Raw genomic sequence first — 24,251 nt, forward strand, 5'->3', positions numbered from 1 at the left:
TTTCTTGGTGAGAAGGAGAGTCGGACCAAAATGCAGCGTGTAGATTGCGATCCATGTTTATTCAACAAACGAAATACGAATCTAAATACAAACACTACAAAAACAATAAACGTAACGAAAACCGAAACAGCCTATACTTGTGTAAACTAACTCCGAACAAGGACATCAGGACACTAAGGACAATCACCCACGACAAACTCAAAGAATATGGCTGCCTAAATATGGTTCCCAATCAGAGACAACGATAAACACCTGCCTCTGATTGAGAACCACTTCAGACAGCCATAGACTTAGCTAGAACACCCCACTAGCTACAATCCCCATACATACACACCACATACAAAAACCCATGCCACACCCTGGCCTGACCCAATACATGAAGAAAAACACAAAATACTTAGACCAGGGCTTGACAGAACCCCCCCCCCCTAAGGTGCGGACTCCCGAACGCACCTCAAAACAATAGGGAGGGTCCGGGTGGGCGTCTGTCCATGGTGGCGGCTCCGGCGCGGGACGTGGACCCCACTCAGTCAATGTCTTAGTCCCCTCGCGTCTCTGGATAGTCCACCCTCGCCGCCGACCATGGCCTAGTAGTCCTCACCCAAAACCCCACTGGACTGAGGAGCAGATCGGGACTGAGGCAGCTCGGGACTGAGGGGAAGCTCGGGAGTGAGAGGAAGCTCGGGAGTGAGAGGAAGCTCGGGAGTGAGAGGAAGCTCGGGAGTGAGAGGAAGCTCGGGAGTGAGAGGAAGCTCGGGAGTGAGAGGAAGCTCGGGAGTGAGAGGAAGCTCAGAAGTGAGAGGAGGCTCAGGAGTGAGAGGAAGCTCAGTTGATGAATCTACCAGATCCTGGCTGGCTGGCAGATCCTGGCTGACTGGCAGATCCTGGCTGACTGGCGGTTCTGGCAGATCCCGGCTGACTGGCGGATCTGGAAGAGTCTGGTTGACTGGCAGATCTGGAAGAGTTTGGTTGACTGGCAGATCTGGAAGAGTCTGGTTGACTGGCAGATCTGGAAGAGTCTGGTTGACTGGCAGATCTGGAAGAGTCTGGTTGACTGGCAGATCTGGAAGTGTCTGGCTGACTGGCAGATCTGGAAGAGTCTGGCTGACTGGCAGATCTGGAAGAGTCTGGCTGACTGGCAGTTCTGGCTGCTCCATGCTGACTGGCTGCTCTGGCTGCTCCATGCTGACTGGCTGCTCCATGCTGACTGGCAGCTCTGGCGGCTCCTTGCAGACTGGCAGCTCTGGCGGCTCCTTGCAGACTGGCAGCTCTATGCAGACTGGCAGCTCTATGCAGACTGACAGCTCCGTGCAGACTGGCAGCTCCGTGCAGACTGGCAGCTCCGTGCAGACTGGCAGCTCATTGCAGACTGGCAGCTCGGGCTGCTTCATGCAGACTGACAGCTCTGGCTGCTCCATGCAGACTGGCAGCTCTGGCTGCTCCATGCAGACTGACAGCTCTGGCTGCTTCATGCAGACTGACAGCTCTGGCTGCTTCATACAGACTGACAGCTCTGGCTGCTTCATTCAGACTGACAGCTCTGGCTGCTCCATGCAGGCTGGCAGCTCTGGCTGCTCCATGCAGGCTGGCAGCTCTGGCTTCTCCATGCAGGCTGGCAGCTCTGGCTTCTCCATGCAGGCTGGCAGCTCTGGCTTCTCCATGCAGGCTGGCAGCTCTGGCTGCTCTATGCAGGCTGGCAGCTCTGGCTGCGCTGAACAGGCGGGAGACTCCGGCAGCGCAGGAGAGGAGAGAGGCTCTGGCTGCGCTAAACAGGCGGGAGACTCCGGCAGCGCAGGAGAGGAGAAAAGCTCTGGCTGCGCTAAACAGGCGGGAGGCTCCGGCAGCGCTGTAGAGGAGAAAGGCTCTGGCTGCGCTAAACAGGCAAGGCGCACTGAAGGCCTGGTGCGTGGTGCTGGAACTGGTGGTACTGGATCGAGGACACGCACAGGAAGCCTGGTGCGGGGAGCTGCTTCCGGAGGACTGGAGTGTGGAGGTGGCACAGGATGGGCTAGACCGTGAAGGCGTACTGGAGATCTTGAGAGCAGTGTTGGCACAGGACGTGCAAGTCTAGGGATGTGCACAGGAGGCCTGGTGCGTGAGGCTGGCACCGACTTCACCAGCCGACTAACACGCACCTCAGGACGAGTATGGAGCGCTAACCCAGGTGCCATCAAATCCCCGACACGTTCCGTCGGGCGAATTCCATGCAAAAAGCACCAACACAGCAACTCCCTCATTTCTCTCTCCTCCAATTTCCCCATTAACTCCTTCACAGTCTCTGTTTCGCTCACCTCCAACACCGGCTCTGGTTCTGGTCTCCTCCTTGGCTCCTCACGATAAACAGGGGGAGTTGGCTCAGGTCTGAACCCTGACTCTGCCACACTCTCCCTGAGCCCCCCCCCCAATAAATTTTTGGGGCTGACTCTCGGGCCTCCGTCCGCGCCGCCTTGCTTGCTTCGCAAACTCCATTCTCCTATATCCTTCCGCGCACTGCTCCATCAAATCCCAGGCGGGCTCCGGCACTCTCCCTGGGTCGACCGCCCACCTGTCTATCTACTCCCAAGAAGTATAGTCCATACTGTACTCCTCTTTGGGCTGCTCCTGTTGCCTCTTCTCCTGCTGCACCTTTGGGCGGCTACACTCCCCTGGTTTAGCCCAGGGTCCTCTCCCGTCGAGGATTTCCTCCCATGTCCAGAAATCCTTATTGCGCATCTCCTCTTTGGGCTGCTCCTGCCTGTTGACACGCTGCTTGGTCCTTTTGTGGTGGGTGATTCTGTAACGGATTTTCTGTATGAGAAGGAGAGTCGGACCCAAATGCAGCGTGTAGATTGCGATCCATGTTTATTCAACAAACGAAATACGAATCTAAATACAAACACTACAAAAACAATAAACGTAATGAACGAAAACCGAAACAGCCTATACTTGTGTAAACTAACTCCGAACAAGGACATCAGGACACTAAGGACAATCACCCACGACAAACTCAAAGAATATGGCTGCCTAAATATGGTTCCCAATCAGAGACAACGATAAACACCTGCCTCTGATTGAGAACCACTTCAGACAGCCATAGACTTAGCTAGAACACCCCACTAGCTACAATCCCCATACATACACAACACATACAAAAACCCATGCCACACCCTGGCCTGACCCAATACATGAAGAAAAACACAAAATACTTAGACCAGGGCGTGACAACGTGACAAATAAACGTTGATTTGATTTGACAAAATGTTAATCTAAAACTTAAAAAATGTATGTTCACTAACAAGAGAGGCAGCTAAAAATTGTGGTGAGAGGGGGGTACTTTATATGAGTCATCATCCCATCCCGTTCCAGGAATTTTGCAACCCTAGTCCTGTCACTGGTTCATAATGATAGTTAAGTGGTGCCCTCACTTTTCTTTCCATTCTCCTCCTCACCTTCGTGCCTTTCTTTCTATCTCGCTCATTCACTAGTCTATTACCTTAAACTCCAATTCAAATTCCCCAATAATCTACTGAGTGAACATCATGTTTCAGTTCTCATTTCCCATCATCAAAACGTGAACATATGTTGTCAAAATACAATGTAGCTGGATTTGATTAATCTGTCTGGCCCCATTGAAACAAAGACACACATACATTGTTGGAAGAATACAGAAAAAATGGCAGAGAAAGACATTTAAGCATAAGCAGTTGTCAAAGTGGTATACAGACACCTAGCCTAAAACCCAGAAGAGCAAGTAATGCAGATGTAGAAGCACAGTGTCTTGGAAAAACTCCCTAGAAAAGCAGGAACATAGGAAGAAACCTAGAGTGGAACCAGACTCTGAAGGGTGACCAGTCCTATTCTGGCTGAGATTATAGGAGTACACAGCCATTAAGGCCAGATCGTTCTTCAAGATGTTCATAGATGACCAACATGGTCAAATAATAATCACAGTGGTTATAGAGGATGCAACAGGTCCGCACCTCAGGAGTTAATATCAGCTGGCTTTTCATAGCCGAGCATCTAATTTTTATTTATTTTTTAAACTAGGCAAGTCACTTAACAACAAATTCTTATTTTCAATGACAGCCTAGGAACAGTGGGTTAACTGCCTGTTCAGGGGCAGAACAACAGGTTTGTACCTTGTCAGCTCTGAGATTTGAATTTACAACCTTCCAGTTACTAGCCCAACGCTCACTAGCCCAACCCTCTAACCACTAGTCTACCCTGCCGCATTGCGGTTGAGACAGCAGGTACGGTAGAGAGAGAAAGAGAGAGAGGGAGGAAGAGAGAGGGTGGAAACAGCAGGTCCGGTACAAGGTAGCATGTCCTGTAAACAGGTCAGGGTTCCATAGCTGCAGACAGAACAGCAGAAACTGGATCTGCAGCACGATCAGCTGGACTGGGGAAGGGGACAGCCAGGAGTCGTCAGGCCAGGTACTCCTGAGGCATGGTCCTAAGATCACACAGGACACCAGATAAGACAGGATAATTACACCAGATAGGACAGACTGACCATAGCCCACCGGCACGTAGACTATTGCAGCATAGATACCGGAGACTGAGACGGGGGGGTCACCCCAGAAAGGCCAACCAGGTAGGACATAACCCCAACCACAGCCCGCACACCACCAAAGGGATATCAACAGACCACAAACGTACTATTCTGAGACAAGGCATAGAATTTCCCACGAAGATCTCCCTAACCACACAAGCCCGAGGGGGCGTAAACCCAGACAGGAAGATCACGTCAGTGGCTCTAAAGAAAAGCTTGGCACAACGTGATGCACCCCTCCTATGGACGGCGTTGGAGAGCATGAGCATGCCAGTGACTAGGGTCAGAGGCAGAGAATCCCAGTGGAGAAAGGGGAACCGGGCAGGCAGAGACAGCATTGGTGGTTCGCCACTCCAGTGCCTTGCCATTCACCTTCGCACCCCTGGGCCAGAGTACACTCAATCATAGGACCTACTGAAGAGATGAGTCAAGTCATGGATGAATTGGAAACATTTTCCAGAAAACAATTGGTCATAAACCAATATACTCACATACAGTGGATAACAGCAGTGAATTTCACACATACTGTACAAGCAGGGGGTGAAAATATACTTCACACCATCACAGCTTATTGAGAAATCGACACGAATTAGCCTACTTATTCAAAATTCATGACAGGCACACAAAGAAGTATAACACGATTCTATACACCATGCATTTCATGTGTATTGTAGGATTTTCATTCTTCATAATGCATTCGTGTACATTACAGTACATTTGTTGTGGCTAACGTTAGCTAGTCTAGCTAGGTGGGTAACGTTAGCTATGCTAGGGGTTAGGGTTAGATTTAGGGGTTAAGGTTAGGGTTAGGTAACATGCTAGCAAAGTAGTTAAAGGTTTAAAAAGTATGGATTTCAGCAAACAAAGAAAGGCCAGACTTTACACAGGACAAACATAGGTACGTGATAAGGGTTTAAAATTGTACATTTTTACAAGCATTGACTGATAGCAACTTGATGTAGTCAGAGATCCAGTCCACCCACAATCGTTGCCACTCAACTCCCTTGACCAGTGTGTTGTGAGCAACATTAGCATGAGCAACAATAGTGGAATCGGCGGTGCGCCTTCGAAATAAGTCCCCTATTGAAACTGCTGCAAACGGATACAATTTGTGGAATCATATAACAATTGGACTAGATAATGCTAAACAAGGTCAGAATGTTGTTATATAAATTCAGCAAGACAATAATTAGTTAATTTGACACAAAGTAAAAATCTGTTTAAATTACACTGTGGATGTATAGACTTCAGAATTGCAATGGAAGCATACTTATATTGCAATGTACAGCCTTACCTATGGATCATATCTCCATTAAATGGGGTATCAGCCTACTCAGTAACACCAACAATACACAACTGTAAAGAGTTTTCAGAAATATTACTGCCTTGCCTATGGATCTTAAGTCAATGCAATGGGGTATCAGCCTACTCGGTGACACCTGCATATTACAATTCTAAAGAGTTTACACAAATATTAGCTTTGTGGCTCTTAATGCAGGACTCTGAAACCACTACGAAATGAGCAACATTAAGCTCACCAGTCAACCTATGTCTATTGAACATTCATATTTATATGCACAGCCTTACCTATGGATCTTGGGTCCATGAAATGGGGGTACTCAGCCTACTCAGTGACACCCACAGATTACAATTCTAAAGAGTTTTCACAAATACTGGCATCGTAGCTCTTATTGTGGGATTTTAACTGTGGAAAAATCACCTCACAATTCAGTCTAATGTGCCTTGAAATGCATTCCAGGTGACTACCTCATGAAGCTGGTTGATACAATAAATATGTTGAAATGACGATATCACTGGAGCCATTGCAAATCAATTTGTGCCACATGTGTAGCCTACCTGGAGCTGGCAAACAGATTGAGTAAAGAGCCTATAACTCAAGTTTGTTGTTGTAGCCTGGTGTTATTATGCAATTTTTCATGGTCATGTTCAGTTAATTAAATTGGAAGTTATCAATTGTGATCATGGTTACAGCTCTATCGCAAATGTATCATTCTCCACAGTTAATGTCAGTTTCATTGTGGACTTTTCTCTGAAATTCGATGTTGCCCTATCAGGGGCTATAGGCTACCTTTATCTAGCTCAGCAAACCATGGCAAAGTTGAATGACAATTATAAACCCAGATTTTAGTCAATAGCCTATGCCTATTGGAATAACAAGTAAATCTTGCCAATAGGCAATATATAAGGGTTTGTAGTCTTAACATCTGGCACATAATAGTGGCACAATTGCCAGAAAATTGCCGAACATTCATGTTTGAAGTTCATCCAAGTGTTTCTTGCGCAAAGATTTTGAGATCCTCGGTCCAACTTTCATCACGCACACTCTCCTGTTGGATTTATCTATAGTTATGCACATGAGCAAATACAAATTGGGTGGTTTGAGCCCTGAATGCTGATTGGCTGACAGCCGTGGTATATAAGACCCTATACCACGGATATGTCAAAACAGTTCAAATTACGTTGGTAACCAGTTTATAATAGCAATAAGGCACCTCAGGGGTTTGTGGTAAATTGGCAATATATCACACTTCCTCTGGCCTTATTGCTTAATCATAGAAGTCAAAACAATTTAGAATGACATCCGTTGATCGAAAATCATATGGAGAGTTTAATAAGGGGGATTTATGTTTTCTCTTTCTACATTATTAAACTCACAATAATTATTATTTTGATGGAAAACAGGATTTTGCTTCTTAGCCTACGTTGTAAAAAATGACGTTGATATACCTAACATTATGGGAAAAGTGTTTACTGGATAAATGTGGCAAGTCCTCTCTTGCTGCCAAATTTTTGGGGGGCTAGTTTTCAGGCCTTGTGGATGGGTTTTCAGAGGTCATTGGGCTAGAAATTTTAGCTAGGCCTGGCAACCCTGTCTATGACGTTAATATTTGTGTAAACTCTTCAGAATGTAAATCGGTGGGTGTCACAGAGTAGGCTGACATGCCATTTCATGGACCCAAGCGCCATAGGTTAGGCTGTACACTGCAATATGCAGTGTCTTCAGAAAGTATTCATACCATTTGACTTTGTTCACATTTTATTGTGTTACAAAGTGGGATTCTAATGGATTTGTCTTTTTTTAATCAACAAAATACTCTGTCAAACAGAAAGAAAGATTTTAACATCTGTAAAAAAATTAAAACACTAATATATCTTGATTAAGGTAAGTATTCAACCCCTTTAGTCAATGCATGTTAGAATCACCTTTGGCAGTGATTACAGCAGTGAGTATTTCTGGGTCTCTAAGAGATTTTCACACCTGTATTGTGTAACATTTGCCAAATTTTTTTTTCAAAATTCTTCAAGCTGTCAAATTGGTTGTTGATCATTGCTGGACAACCATTTTCAGGTCTTAACATAGATTCTCAAGCAGATTTATGTCAAAACTGTAACTGAGGAACATTCACTGTCTTTTTGGTCAGCAACTCCAATGTAGATTTGGCTTTGTGTTTTAGGTTATTGTCCTGCTGAAAGGTGAATTCATCTTCCAGTGTCTGGTGGAAAGCAAACTGAATTTTGCGTGTGCTTAGCTCCATTCCATAAATGTTTTATCCTGAAAAACTCCCCAGTCCTTAATGATTACAAGCATACACATAACATGATGCAGCCACCACTATGCTTGAAAATATGTAGAATGGTACTCAGTAAGGTGTTGTATTGGATTTGCCCCAAACATATTACTTTGTATTCAGGACATGAAGTAAATTGCTTTACCAATTTTCTTTTTCAGTACAACTTTAGTGCCTTGTTACAAACAGGATGCATATTTTGGAATATTTGTATTCTATACAGGCTACCTTCTTTTCACTCTGTTCATTAGGTTAGTATTGTGGAGTAAGTGCAATGTATCTTTGTAGTGACTGGGTGTATTGATACACCATCCAAAGTGTAATTAATAACTTCCATTCTCAAAAGGCATATTCAGTGTGTGCTTTTTTTCTTCATCTACCAGTAGGTTCCATTCTTTGCAAGGCATTGGAAAACTGCCCTGGTCTTTGTGGTTGAATCTGTGTTTGAAATTCACTGATCGACTTAGTGATCTTTCAGATAATTGTACAGTGAGGGAAAGAAGTATTTGATCCCCTGCTGATTTTGTACGTTTGCCCACTGACAAAGAAATTATCAGTCTATAATTTTAATGGTAAAATCATTGCAACTCCACGAGGTGAGATCTTGCATGGAGCCCGAGGGAGAGTGACAGTTATTTTGTGTTTCTTCCATTTGCACCAACTGTGTCACCTTCTCACCAAGCTGCTTGGCGATGGTCTTGTAGCCCATTCCAGCCTTGTGTAGGTCTACAATCTTGTCCCTGACATCCTTGGAGAGCTCTTTGGTCTTGGCCATGGTGGAGACTTTGGAATCTGATTGATTGATTGCTTCTGTGGACAGGTGTATTTTACACAGGTAACAAATTGAGATTAGGAGCACTCCCTTTAAGAGTGTGCTCCTATTCTCAGCTCGTTACCTGTATAAAAGACACCTGGGAGCCAGAAATCTTTCTGATTGAGAGGGGATCAAATACTTATTTCCCTCATTAAAATGCAAATCAACATGCGTTCTTCTGGATTTTTGTTGTTATTCTGTCTCTCACTGTTCAAATAAGCCTACCATTAAAATTATAGACTGATCATTTCTTTGTCAGTGGGCAAACGTACAAAATCAGAAAGGGATCAAAAACGTTTTTCCCTCACTGTATGTGTGGGATACAGTGATGATGTAGTCATTAAAAATAAATAATGTTAAATACTATTATTGCACACAGAGTCAGTCCATGCAACTTCTGTGACTTCTTAAGCAAATTTTTACCCTAAGTCGATCAGTGAATTGCCATAACAAATGGATTGAGTACTTATTGACTCAGGACATTTCAGCTTTTAATATTTTATTAATTTGTAAACATTTCTAAAAACATAATTCCACTTTGACATTATGGGGTATTGTGTGTAGGTCAATTTTTTTTTAAATTCAGGCTGTAACACAACAAAATGTGGAAAAGGTCAAGGGGTGTGAATACTTTCTGAAGGCACTGTAAGTATGCCCCCAATGCAATTCTGAAGTCTATACATCCACAGTGCGATTTCAACAGATTACATTTTTTTGTCAATTAACTAATGGTCTTTTATTGATTTTATGTAACATTCCAACCTTGTCCAATTGTGGCATGATTCCACTATTTTCCACTATCAAATCGGGGACTTTAATTTTGAAGATGAACCGTTGATTCCACTAGTGTTGTTCACGACACACACGTTCTCTATTGTATGTGTGGAGCTGAGATTTCTCAGCAAGCCAGCGTATATTCCATTTCAAATCGTTTTGTGACATTTAAATGTTATTAAAAAAAACAGTTCTGTAAAATGGATGAATTAGTGATCACTGTTAGCCTGAACAGTTTATTAATAGAGTAGAACTATAGCTAGCGATCAGTAGATGTACATACACACCTATTCCGCAGTTCTCTCTGGTGTAGTCCGCAGCAGTCTCTATAGCACCTCCGTTCCGCCAGCAAGAATAAGCAAGACCAATCAAGAATAAGACCATGACCTCAGCGATTTTCCTCCAAAATAAAAGTCCCGCAATGGTGAAAAATACAAATGGTCGAAATGTATAACATTTAGGGAAGATTTTCTTTTCATATGGTTGAATAATGATAGATTAATCTCCTTTAAAGCACAAATAATATAGCATTGACATTCTTGTTAGGACTAACAACATTAAAAGTAATGATTTCTATTGTAGATAATTATCATGGTAATATAAATAACAAAACATTTAATGCTACTATTAATAATAGTAATAACAATATTATAATAATCAACTTTGGAAAACACTTAAATCCTATTGTTAATTAGCCCATTCGCATTGTACGATGTTCAGTAAGTTTTTCATATTGGACATACTACTCCGTAGCACACAGTTTCCTGTACATCGTGTTGCAGTAAAAGGGGGGCCCATTCTACTCAGGGGCACCGCTAGTTTCCAAATCCACAGTGTATAACCCAAGGAGCATCACTGCTCATTCTGCGGCCCTTAGCTTAAATGAAGTAGGTTTTTCATAATAGACATACATATTGCGTCGTACACAATTTCCTGTACATTGTGCCATTCTACTTAGAACCTCAGCTTTCCACATCGAGTTAATATTTTATTTTCTATTAAAAAAAAGACATGCACACAAAACAACCAATTATAAACCATTATTATTGATCTGCTCACAGAGGTCAAATAAGAAAATGAAAAAAATAAATAAAAACATGATAAACAATGTTAATCCTACCAACAATGGCCTCTAGTCTTATGTCGAGGGCCTCCTTCGCAACAGGTCAAAATAGGTAAGTAGAATGTGTAAGAAAACTTATGAGCTTACTGTACATTTGCATACAAAACACATACTTATTAGCTAGCCAGCGTAACGAAAACAGAGGCTGCATTTCTACATTTCAATGGGGCTAGCAAACAGCTAGACTAAACACAATACATCTGACAACGGCTAACAGCTAAGACCGTTTGGACATGCATGAAAGGGATGTCATCAATAGAACTACCTAGTATTAAGCCATCGGGTTACATCTGAGCCGCTGCAATATTTGTAACTATTAGGCCGACAGTGTCCTGTTATCTAAAAGCTCACACATTTCACTGTAGCTTAACCAAGAACCTATTAGGTCTTATGACAACGTCGCTTTAGACCTACTTGAAGCCCAATTACTGCCTGCCATTAAGGCTACAATGGTTTGTTGAGCAATTACAAGAACCATTGTTATCATATCCTACTTTTAGGTCACCTTGATATTTTCTAAAATGGCAACCGAGGGGAACGAGCGAGCGACTGACTTCACTCATTCTTGTTCAGTTACACAAACTGAAGAAATGCAGATTTGACATAAATCAAACATGGTATACAAAATAGCACGAGAAAACACTTATACATAAACACATGGAAAGCTCTTCAGCCTATATTCTGGAATCATTTTCAGCACGGGAAAGCTCCTGTACACTGCATGGCGTTTTGGGAAACGGGTGTGACATCTGTCGTTAAGCCTAAGTTCCAACGCTAATCGGGAAACCGGGCCCTGATGACTACTGAAAAGACGGCGTAGTCTGGCTGAAGATTCGTAACTACTTATTCACTATACAAACAAGCACTAGAAGCTCTGACTATTGAACAGATGTTGTAGTGAATCTATAGTATTTTGACTACTTATTTACTAAATCTGCAAGTTGTAAAATCTCTACCTGATTACTACAGGAAACACTAGTGTTTTCCTATTGAACCCTTCTTTTGTATCTTGAATAGTGCATAAACTACACAATTCCTACAAGTCTCTACATAGTCACTACTGCACAAATATGTTTTGTGTGGTGATTAAGTAGTACTTTTTTTTCACAACGGTCAACACCACCACTCTGGTCTAGAAGGCCCAGTCCATCATTGGGACCGTGGTCCCACCCATACAGGGCGTTTTCCCCAAGCAGTGCCCGAGAAAGGCCCGTAATATTATCAAGGACCCCACACATCCCAGCCACTGACTGTTCACTCCCTTAAATGTCGGGCAGACGGTATCAGAGCGTTGTGTCTCAGACAGCCAGGCTCAGAGACAGTTTCTACCCAAAAGCCATCAGACTGCTGAACACCTGAACTGGCACTGACCACCAACAGCTCCTTTGCACCGACTCGCCACACGGTGGCACACATGCACGTACACCATGACTGCTGCTACTACTAAACATCAACTTATTATTGCTTAACTATTGCACAATGCAACACTTTGCTCTCCACATTCCCCTCCCTTAACACACGTGTAAATATTCTACTGTAAATTTGTTTGAGTGGCCTCCTTGTATTTATATTTATTTTATTGTTATTCAATTGAGCCTTTATTTGTATTATTGGTTATACTTGTATTCTATTGTTGTTGCATTGTCAAGGAGGTGAACCTGCAAGTAAGCATTTTATTGTACACCATGTAGATCCTGTGCATTTACATTTTTAAAAAAGGCACTCGCACATCTGCGCCATCTTTGTTGCAGGTGCATGGTAACAGTTGAATAAGATAAGATCAAAGAAGAAACCCGCACACTGCTCTTGCTAGCATCACCGCTCCTTATTAAAGCTTTATGGATCGGCCTCAAAGCTCTAACAAAGGCCTTGAGGCCGATACGTAAAGCTTAATAAAGAGAAATGATACTAGCAAGAGCAGTGTGCGGGTTTTCTTTTTTCTTATCCTGTGGACATGACAAAAACGTAAAACTTGAACTTTTATTCCCATCTGACAGAAGACGCTATGTCCTAATTTTCTTTCTTTCCCCCTTTATCCCGATTTCTTTCTTCGTGGATGTGATTCACGTGTTTCAGCAGATGAGCCTTACGAATGAATGTTCACCCACAAACTGAGCAACCGTGTGCTTATCACCTGTGTGAGTCAATATATGCCTCCACCCTTAAACCGTTTAGCTGTGACGACTGCTCCCCTGTATGAGTCCGTAACTGATCAGGTAGTATGATTGCGACTGAAACATTTCCCACAGTCACCACAGCTAAATATTTTCTCTCCTGTGTGCGTCAACATATGCTTCCCTAGGTCACCCTTCTGCCGGAATCTTTTCCCACAGTCGCCACAGCTAAATGGTTTCTCTCCTGTGTGAGTCCGTATATGCCTCCCTAGGGCTCCCCTTTGACTGAAGGTTTTCCCACAGACGCCACAGCTAAATGGTTTCTCTCCTGTGTGAGTCCGTATATGTTCGGTTAGGTACTCTTTGCGATTGAAACTTTTCCCACAGTCACTACAGCTGAATGGTTTCTCTCCTTTGTGAGTCTTCATGTGCCTGGACAGATCTCCTTTGTATCTGAAGGTCTCGCCACAAACAAGGCAGGGTTTCCCACCCTGACAGAGTCGAACATGGGTCTTCAGTTCACAGGTGGAGTTGTAGTGTTTTTTGCACAAGCGGCATTCATTGGGTCTCTTCTTGGGGTTAGTCAAATGCCTCTGCAGGTCAGCTTTCAGAGCAAATGTTTCACCACAGTCATGGCAGCAGTGAATATGTATAGATGTGGTGCTGGGTTTAGAACGGCGTTCCCCCAATGGTGCGTTGGCATCCATTGGTGGGCTGCTGTAAAGTCCTACTGGGTGGCTGCTTACGGCTGAGCTGTGGCCGGAGGAATTGTTTTGATCACTTGGACGGTCACAAGGAATGTCAAGACCCTTCAGGTTGGTAACAGTGCCACAAGGTTTGAGATCCACTGGTGTAGAGTCACGCTCTCTGTTCTCCATAGTCTGGGTTAGGGGAAGAGTTAACGACTGAAGTGAGACCTCCTGATCACATTCACTTTTCACACAGGAAGGAGTAAATTTGAACTCTATGATATCAGGCTCCAGCCCTTGAAGCTGTTCTTCCTCCTGACTGGTCCAGAGTTCCTCCTGTTCCTCTTTAATCTGTGTGTGCCCTGTGTCCTCCTGCTCCAGACTGTGGCTCCACTCCTGCTCACAGTGCTGCTGCTCAGGGGGAACCGCCTCTTCAGAGACAGCAAGAGAGAGCTGCAGGGAGCCTGGAGGGAAGGAAAGGAAGAGCAGAATGAAATAGAACACTTGAATCATACAGGTGAATTATAGATCTCTATGATCTATACAGCCTTTAGACGTGCCTGAAGGCAGATAGCGGACTATTTGCTCTCATTTGCACAAGCCCTAGGCCTATAGCCACATGCCTACTATGAAATACACCATGGCTAATGTGTACCAAAAGTTCAGACACTAACTGTTAATAATCCTGACTTTCAATACAGTTTAGATACACTTTCTGCGTGTCGTTTTAACACGGATTCCCCATAGAGGTGCTTTGCGTTGCACCTTTACCTGAACTACGACACTTCCTGAGCTAATGGAAACAAGGTAGGGACACACAAACTTTGATTCAATCTTTGTAAAGTTATTTTATGATAATTAAGTTGCGCATTCAAAGTTTCCAAAACTGTTCCGCAGTCAAGGATAAATTGTTCTTAGATAGACCGTTTCCAGCCCTGACGTTGCTATGCTGTCCCTTGGTCAACATCGCCATATGCTCGGAGAAGATGGGAGAGGAGCGGATGGGCCGAGAACAGAGGAGAGAAAATGCAAGAAAATCAAGTTGTGCAGTGGCAGCAGTACAGATAATACATCCAAAGGGCTTTGATGGCAGAAAGCTAACACAATAACATGCCATCACCTTATTAATTCAGCCACTTACTTAGATAACTAGCAAGTTAAACTTAGGGGCCACGTTAACACAGAGCAAAACATAAGGAAATGGATGACACACAAATCAGATGCAAAAAAGACCTTGCTTTTTCATTGTAAGCTCATTTACTTGTGTGGCTGCCAGCCAAAGTGTTGCACTTCCGTTGTCATCTGATGACAATGAAGCTATTTTCTGCCGAATGTGTTGCACTAATGTATTTTCTATGAAGGAAAACTATAGTTGCACGTCCCTGATCACTCTATTGAAGAAGAAAATCACTTGTGACTTTCAGTATAAAAACGCAACCCCTGTCAATACACAGCTGTACTGTTCCGGCTTTCTCCCGTTGTGCTATTTACAAACAAACGCTTGACTGGCTCTATTCTGTGGGACTACTGTTCGTTAAACTAAATAATGTAAAATAATGTGACAGGTAAAATGAAAAACGCATCTAATGTATTGCACAAGTTGATTGCAGGTATTTACTTAAAAAGGAGCTGCAAATATAAAAATGTAGAGAAATAGTTAACAGTATTTGGCGGTATTGAAAAAAAACATCCCGTGGCTATTTCCAAATACCCCAGTATACGGTATACTGTCCAAGCCTAGCGTGTTCTACTGTCTTGTTAAGATAGGGGGTGACTGGGACAGGTAATCCATCAAATGTTTTGGATAAAGTTTTTGTAAAACATGCACCTTACATCAGATCATCATGAAACGTTCCCTGTGTAAAGCTAACTTTCATCAAGGTTTTGAAAGGTCTACAATTGGTCTCTCTCTTTTCATTGTCAGTATCCTTTTCCAGCGTTATGATATTCGTAACATCCAGGTAGGTAGCCTAGCGGTTAAGAGCGTTGGGCCAGTAACAAAAAGGTCGCTGTTTTGAATCCGAGCTGACGGAAAGTGACAAATCTTTTGATGTGCTCTTGAGCAAGGCACTTAACCCTAATTGCTCCTGTAAGTCGCTCTGGATAAGGGAGTCTGCTAAATGACTCAAATGTTAAAATGACATCTTGATGCATCATACCTTTGCTTCAGAAGTCTTTCACCAAATTTGTTGAACTTGTTCTGAGATGTATTCGTCAGACTTTTGCTGAAGCAATTGTTCATATCTTGAAAATGATGTGTTCTAGCTAAGATTCTCTTGGAAATATATGCTGAAATGCATCTCATACATGGCAGGTACAGTTGAAACCAGGATTCATCCGTGAAGGGCACAGAAACCAGCATGCCAGTGGCCATCAAAGTTATGACGCCGAACTGCAGTCAGGTTAAGACCCTGGTGTGGACGATGAGCACGCAGATGACCTTCGCTGAGACGGTTTCTGCAGAAATTCTTCAGTTGTGCCAACCTACAGTTTCATCAGGGGCGGCAGGTAGCGTAGTGGTTAGAGTGCTGGGCCACTAACTGAAAGGTTTCCGGATCAAATCCCCGAGCTGACAAGGTAAAAAGCTGTCGTTCTGCCCCTGAACAATGCAGTTAACCCACTGTTCCTAGGCCGTCATTGTAAATAAGAATTTGTTCTTAACTGACTTGCCTAGTTAAATAAAGGTCAAATACATTTTCTTTAAATCAGCTGTCCATGTGGCTGGTCTCGGACAATCCCGCAGGTGAAGAAGCCAGATGTGGAGGTCCTGGGCTGGTGTAGTTACACGTGGTCTGCAGCTGTGAGGCCTGGTTAAACATACTGTCAAATTCTCTAAAATGACGTTGGAGGCAGCTTATGGTAGAAAAAAAAACATTAAATTCTTTGGCAACAGCTCTTGAAAACATTCCTGCAGTCAGAATGGCAATTGCACACTCCCTCAAATCTTGGGACATCTGTGGCATTGTGTTGCGTGACAAAACGGCACATTTTAGAGTAGCTTTTTATTGTCCCCAGCGCAAAGTGCTGTTCATCTTGATATGCCACACCTGTCAGGTGTATGGATTATATTGGCAAAGGATAAAGGCTTACTAACAGAAATGTGAACAAATTTGTGGAGAAAATTTGAGAGAAAAGCTTTTTGTGGGTATGGATCATTTCTGGGGTCTTTTATTTCAGCTCATGAAACCAACACTTTACATGTTGCATTTATATTTGTTTAATAATATATATTTTTCCCTTGACGGAGTGATGCTGAATGTAAAAAAAAAAAAAAAATTCTACTTATCCCACTCTCCCCCACTATGTTTTAGATAGAAAGATGAGACGAGTGTTCATCAACAATCTGTGAATAGTCCTGGCAGAGGCATCATGTAAACAGGGGTATGTCCCCCCCATAATATGTCCTGTTTATGGTTTTAAACATTTTAAATAAATCAACAAATATTTCTCAATAATAATACTAGTCATGTAGCAATTTTATAAAGTTGGCTTTAGCTAGGTTCCCCAATCTGCCAAACTCATAACTATCTACCAAGAAGCCATTTCAGGCTATCAATCAAGTTAGAGTAGCTAGCTTGTCTAACTATCTGAGCTGGCATGCCTGCTGGCAAGGTTGATATACTTTAGAAAAGCAAGCAACAAAAAAAATACTGAAAAAATAACTTACAATCCTTTCAATCTTTTCCCCAGATTTGAGCAGCTATACAGAGAAGCATATTTAGTTTATTTTTGACATATAATTTAGCATAGTTATTATGGCTCTAGACTGCAGGAAAAAGCTGTTTCGGGTATTTGAAAAATGAAAAACTATTCTCCAACTTCTGGATAGGGGGGGGACCACCCCCCAGCCATCCTCATGTACTTTGATCCCCCTCAGATATTTGGGGTGATTGACACCCCTGAGTCCTAGAGTATCTTTTTCAAATGAAAGCCCTCCAAAATATACTGACTACATCCAGTGTCCAGAAAGATGGATTGGCAGTATAGGTACTAGGGTATAGGTACTTTTTTTATGACAAGACTGGGGAATTACACAAAAAAGCCCCAATGTCACACTAATTCAATTCCACAAAATACACAACATGCGCAGCAGCAGATTATATATTTTTTAAATAAATAGCACATTATCCAATTCTCACTTGGAAGCCTTCAGCCTAGTGTATTTACTTCACACAAAGTTACCAGGCAGTTAAGATGGCGAGGAATCTTGCTGTGCAGTAAGAAATAAACGTGGATTTAATACCTTTCAGAATTTTCTATTTCTTTTTTTACAATCTGCAACTGGACACATTTATAAGATCAACTTTTCCCTCGAAACGAGAATGAAGAAAGTATCGCCAAGACCAGGTTAGTTTAACCCATAAGGGTCTAAATCCTGCCTATGCCGGGGGAGGGGGGTTTCTACCAAAATATAGGAATTGTTTTAAGAAGGTCATACCAAGGACCACTTAGCTATTTGATTTGGAATATCCCAAAAAAATCTTGAGTAGTTGTAGATCTTCTTGGCGTCATCATTTTACAGGAACATGAAGGCTATCAAATGTGTACTGTAACAACTGTGTAGCCTCTCTGGATTAAAACCAAAATTATGATAAGTGTACTACGTATTGGATCACTAAAAAAAATTCAAATTTTACATTACCATGTAGTTTACCAATAAAATGGTCTGACGGAGATGTGGACATACTCGGTATACAAATCACCCAAAAAAGAAATGTTCTCATATTTTTATAGAAAGTTTGCAAAAATAGATAAGATCTTGCTTCCATGGAAAGGAAATACCTGTCTATTTGTGGAAAAATCACCCTGATTAACTCTTTAGTCATATCACAGTTTACCTATTTGCTTATGGTTTTGCCTACACCTAGTGACCTGCTTTTTAAATTATATGAACATAAAATATTACATTTGATTTGGAACGGCAAGCCAGATAAAAATAAAAGAGCCTATTTATATAACGAATATGAATTTGGTGGGCAGAAATGATTAAATATTAAAGCATTAGACCTCTCACTAAAGGCATCAGTCATACAAAAGTTATACTTAAATCCATACTGGTTCTCTAGTCAATTGGTACAAATGTCTCATCCTATGTTCAAGAAGGGCCTTTTCCCCTTTATTCAGATTACACCGGCCCACTTTCAATTGTTTGAAAAGGAAATAATCTCCAAAATATCTTTATTTTTTAAACAAGCCTTAGAACGTTGGTTGCAATTTCAGTTTAATCCACCTGAAAAGACAGAACAAATAATATAACAAATATTGTGGTTAAATTCAAATATACAGTGCCTTGCGAAAGTATTCGGCCCCCTTGAACTTTGCGACCTTTTGCCACATTTCAGGCTTAAAACATGAAGATATAAAACTGTATTTTTTTGTGAAGAATCAACAACAAGTGGGACACAATCATGAAGTGGAACGACATTTATTGGATATTTCAAACTTTTTTAACAAATCAAAAACTGAAAAATTGGGCGTGCAAAATTATTCAGCCCCTTTACTTTCAGTGCAGCAAACTCTCTCCAGAAGTTCAGTGAGGATCTCTGAATGATCCAATGTTGACCTAAATGACTAATGATGATAAATACAATCCACCTGTGTGTAATCAAGTCTCCGTATAAATGCACCTGCACTGTGATAGTCTCAGAGGTCTGTTAAAAGCGCAGAGAGCATCATGAAGAACAAGGAACACACCAGGCAGGTCCGAGATACTGTTGTGAAGAAGTTTAAAGCCGGATTTGGATACAAAAAGAATTTCCCAAGCTTTAAACATCCCAAGGAGCACTGTGCAAGCGATAATATTGAAATGGAAGGAGTATCAGACCACTGCAAATCTACACAGACCTGGCCGTCCCTCAACTTTCAGCTCATACAAGGAGAAGACTGATCAGAGATGCAGCCAAGAGGCCCATGATCACTCTGGATGAACTGCAGAGATCTACAGCTGAGGTGGGAGACTCTGTCCATAGGACAACAATCAGTTGTATATTGCACAAATCTGGCCTTTATGGAAGAGTGGCAAGAAGAAAGCCATTTCTTAAAGATATCCATAAAAAGTGTCATTTAAAGTTTGCCACAAGCCACCTGGGAGACACACCAAACATGTGGAAGAAGGTGCTCTGGTCAGATGAAACCAAAATTGAACTTTTTGGCAACATTGCAAAATGTTATGTTTGGCGTAAAAGCAACACAGCTGAACACACCATCCCCACTGTCAAACATGGTGGTGCCAGCATCATGGTTTGGGCCTGCTTTTCTTCAGCAGGGACAGGGAAGATGGTTAAAATTGATGGGAAGATACAGGACCATTCTGGAAGAAAACCTGATGGAGTCTGCAAAAGACCTGAGACTGGGACGGAGATTTGTCTTCCAACAAGACAATGATCCAAAACATAAAGCAAAATCTACAATGGAATGGTTAAAAAATAAACATATCCAGGTGTTAGAATGGCCAAGTCAAAGTCCAGACCTGAATCCAATCGAGAATCTGTGGAAAGAACTGAAAACTGCTGTTCACAAATGCTCTCCATCCAACCTCACTGAGCTCGAGCTGTTTTGCAAGGGGGAATGGGAAAAAATGTCAGTCTCTCGATGTGCAAAACTGATAGAGACATACCCCAAGCGACTTACAGCTGTAATTGCAGCAAAAGGTGGCGCTACAAAATATTAACTTAAGGGGGCTGAATAATTTTGCACGCTCAATTTTTCAGTTTTTGATTTGTTAAAAAAGTTTGAAATATCCAATAAATGTCGTTCCACTTCAGGATTGTGTCCCACTTGTTGTTGATTCTTCACAAAAAAATACAGTTTTATATCTTTATGTTTGAAGCCTGAAATGTGGCAAAAGGTCGCAAAGTTCAAGGGGGCCGAATACTTTCGCAAGGCACTGTACTTATTGATTAAAAAAAAACTATTTTTCGAAGAAATGTTTAAAAAAGGTATAATTTTTGTGAATGATATCATAAATAGGACTGGTGGAGTTATGTCACACATGCAGCTAACACAGACATATGGAAATGTCTGCTCTACCCAAAATTACAACCAATTAATTGCAGCATTACCACAAAAATGGAAGAGGCAAATAAAAGGGGAAAAAAGTAAGGAACTTGTATGTCGGCCATGTATTAAAGAACATAAATGGTTAAAGAAAAGTATGATAAATAAAAACATATACCAATTTCATTTAAGGACCAAAAAAACTGACAGCTGTGCCATATAAATAGCAAAATAGTTGGGAAGAGATTTGCGATGTGCCCATTCCATGGCACATGGTTTATGAATTGATATGCAAAATAACACCGGATGCAAAACTTTGAATTTTTCAATTTAAATTACTATACAGAATTCCTGCATCTAATATAATGTTATATATATGGGGGATACAATCTTCCCAGCTCTGCAGATTCTGCTGCGAGGAGGCAGAGTCATTAGATAATTTATTTCGGTATTGTCCATATGTAGCTCGTTTTTGGTCACAGGTCCAGGAATGGCAGAAGAATTGCAACATTTGCCTAGAACTAATGCTGCAGACAGCAATACTGGGTGATTTGAACAGCCATAGTCAATTTTAGCAAAAAAAAGTATTTTCAATTTACAATCTGTAGAAGCTATGAGAATAGAAAGGTTCAAGTCGTTTGCGAAGCATCACAGCACAGTTGAAAAATATATGGCAAATAGAAATCCAAAATGGATGCTGTTGAGAGACAGATGGGAGGGGTTGAATGGAGCTGAAGGGTGGGACTAATAGCAAGATAAAACATGTAGAACATACGGGGTCTGTAAAATGTATTTAGGTTCGGAACTTTTGTGAAATAGCACAATTACAAATAGAAATCATCAAACTGGATGGACAGAAATAGAGGAAGGACTAAAAACAAACAAAAAATAACTATTGTAAAATATATATAAATTGAAGGTAAAAGCAGAAGTGTTTATTAGTTTACTCCAATTGGGGGATCGGTGGTAGGGTTTGCGGGGAATAATAATAAAGGTATATTCTTTTAAAAATGTATGTCTATGTATGTCTATATAGGTATGTGTATGTATATGTGTATATGTGTGCATATTATATTATATTTTATATATATATATATATATATATATATATATATATTTACCCCAAAAATATATGGGGGATTGGAAATTATGCAGACAATTACATTGATGGAACCAATATTCTTTCTGCAATATTTAGCTGATCCACCGCTTTAAAAACAAAAACAAAACAACTGTGTAACCTACGCTTTACAAATACATCCTGCCATGTCACTTATGTGAGGCATATAATTACGTCTATATTGGTAGAATTTTCACATCATATGTATGTGAGAATATATATGTTATATGTACACTATATATACACACAAAAGTATGTGGACACGCCTTCAAATTAGTGGATTCAGCTATTTCAGCCACACCAGTTGCTGACACACCAGTTGCTGTGTATAAAATCGAGCACCCGGCCATGCATTCTCCATAGACAAACATTGACAGTAGAATGGCCTTACTGAAGAGCTCAGTGACTTTCAACGTGGCACCATCATAGGATGCCATCTTTCCATCAAGTTAGTTCATCAAATTTCTGCCCTGCTAAAGCTGCCCCGAACAACTGTTAGCGCCTTTATTGTGAAGTGGCAACGTCTAGGAACAACAACGGCTCAGTCGCAAAGTGATAGGCCACACAAGCTCACAGAACGGGAGTTCCAAGCAGAACGGGAGTTCCAAGCAGAACGGGAGTTCCAAGCAGAACGGGAGTTCCAAGCTGAACGGGAGTTCCAAGCTGAACGGGAGTTCCAAGCTGAACGGGAGTTCCAAGCCTACCGAGTTCCAAGCTGCCTCTGGAAGCAACGTCAGCACAAGAACTGTTCGTTCGGAGCGTCATAAAATGGGTTTCTATGGCCGAGAAGCCACACACAAGACTAGGATCACCATGCGCAATGCCAAGCTTCGGCATGGTGTAAAGTTCGCCGCCATTGGACTCTGGAACAGTGTAAACGCGGTCTCTGGAGTGATTAATCACGCTTCACCATCTGGCAGTCCGACGGACAAATCTGGTTTTGGCGGATGCCAGGAGTATGCTACCTGCCCCAATACATAGTGCCAAATGTAAAGTTTGGTGGAGGAGGAATAATGGCCTGGGCTAGGCCCTTTAGTTCCAGTGAAGGGAAATCTTAATCCTACAGCATACATTGACATTCTAGACAATTCTGTGCTTCCAAATTTGTGGCAACAGTTTGGGGAAGGCCCTTTCCTGTTCCAGCACGACAATTCTCCTATGCACATAGCGAGGTCCATACAGAATTGGTCTGTCGAGATCTTGACTTGACTGGCCTGCACAGCGCCCTGACCTCACTAATGCTCTTATGGCTGTATCGAAGCAAGTATCCGAAGCAATGTTCCAACATCTAGTGGAAAGCCTTCCCAGAATAGAAAAAGGCTGTTATAGCAGCAAATGGGGGACCAACTCCATATTAATGCCAATGATTTTGGAATGAGATGTTCAACAAGCAGGTGTCCACATACCTTTGATAATGCAGTGTATATATAGCTGCGTTTTCCATTAGCTAAGCCGTAAGTTGGGTATATTCCATTCCAATGATTAGCTTACTATTGACATTTTCCACAGGAAACCTGGTCTTATTTCTGGTGGAAAAAGGCATTCACGTGCTGTCGAACACTAATGATGTTTTCAAACAGCAAGACCAAGATCAACATGGCGGTGTTGCCATTGATTTATCAAAGTTGTTCTTTATAACGTCTAAATAAAACAGGCCTAGTGCAACCCCCATATCAAATCAAATTGTATTTGTCACATGCGCCGAATACAACAGGTGTAGTTATAGTGAAATGCTTACTTAACTGCATTGTTGGTTTAGGGCTTGTAAGAAAATAAAAAGTAAGAGATAAGAATAACAAATAATTAAAGAGCAGCAGTAAATAACAGTAGCGGGGCTATAAACAGGGGGTACCGGTACAGAGTCAACGTGCCAATGTGCGGGGGCTCCGGTGACGAGGTAATTATGTACATGTAGGTAGTTATTAAGGTGGCTATGCATAGATAACAGCAGAGAGTAGCAGCAGTGTGGGGAGGGGGGGCAACGCAAATAGTCACACACTCACTAAATGCAGGCGAAGGCTGCAAGATGAAGTTGGTGAAGAGCAACAGAAAAAAACTTGCAGTCAACTTCATGACCTTCGATCACGATTTTTGAAAAAGTTCACGCAGTCGACATGTAGGAGCAAATAGGACAATTTTCATCCCCATAACGCGACAAATTTTGAAAAGACTTGACAAAAGTGTTCCGCTCAAACGCACCCATTCACTTTGAATGTAAGGAAAGCGAGAGAAACAGAGTGGGTGGGGAACGTTGAGCGATACGAGCATGGGCGAGCAGGGCGGGACTAAAGTTGGGGAAAGCTGAACGTCGTGCAAATCCTGCCCGATATTGTGGTGCAAGTGACCAATCAAAGCTCACCATAGCCTCCAACCCCAAATGGATTGGCTGAAAATGGCTGTTGATAGGTAGCACTACCTAGTTTGCTTGCTAGCTTGTTAACGTTAGCAGCCACATGAGGTCACTAGGTGAGTGTTGATTGTATAGTGTATCTTATGCAAA

At 42.1% G+C, this 24,251-nt stretch overlaps 1 pseudogene; it reads right to left on the reverse strand.

Moving 5' to 3' along the window:
- Positions 1-12,769: 12,769 nt before the first annotated feature.
- Positions 12,770-14,148, reverse strand: LOC139379185 (gastrula zinc finger protein XlCGF57.1-like; annotated as a pseudogene).
- Between the last annotated feature and the right edge of the window lie 10,103 nt (positions 14,149-24,251).

The sequence above is a fragment of the Oncorhynchus clarkii genome, chromosome 21, assembly GCF_045791955.1.
Source record: "Oncorhynchus clarkii lewisi isolate Uvic-CL-2024 chromosome 21, UVic_Ocla_1.0, whole genome shotgun sequence".
NCBI classification, from domain to species: Eukaryota; Metazoa; Chordata; class Actinopteri; order Salmoniformes; family Salmonidae; genus Oncorhynchus; species Oncorhynchus clarkii.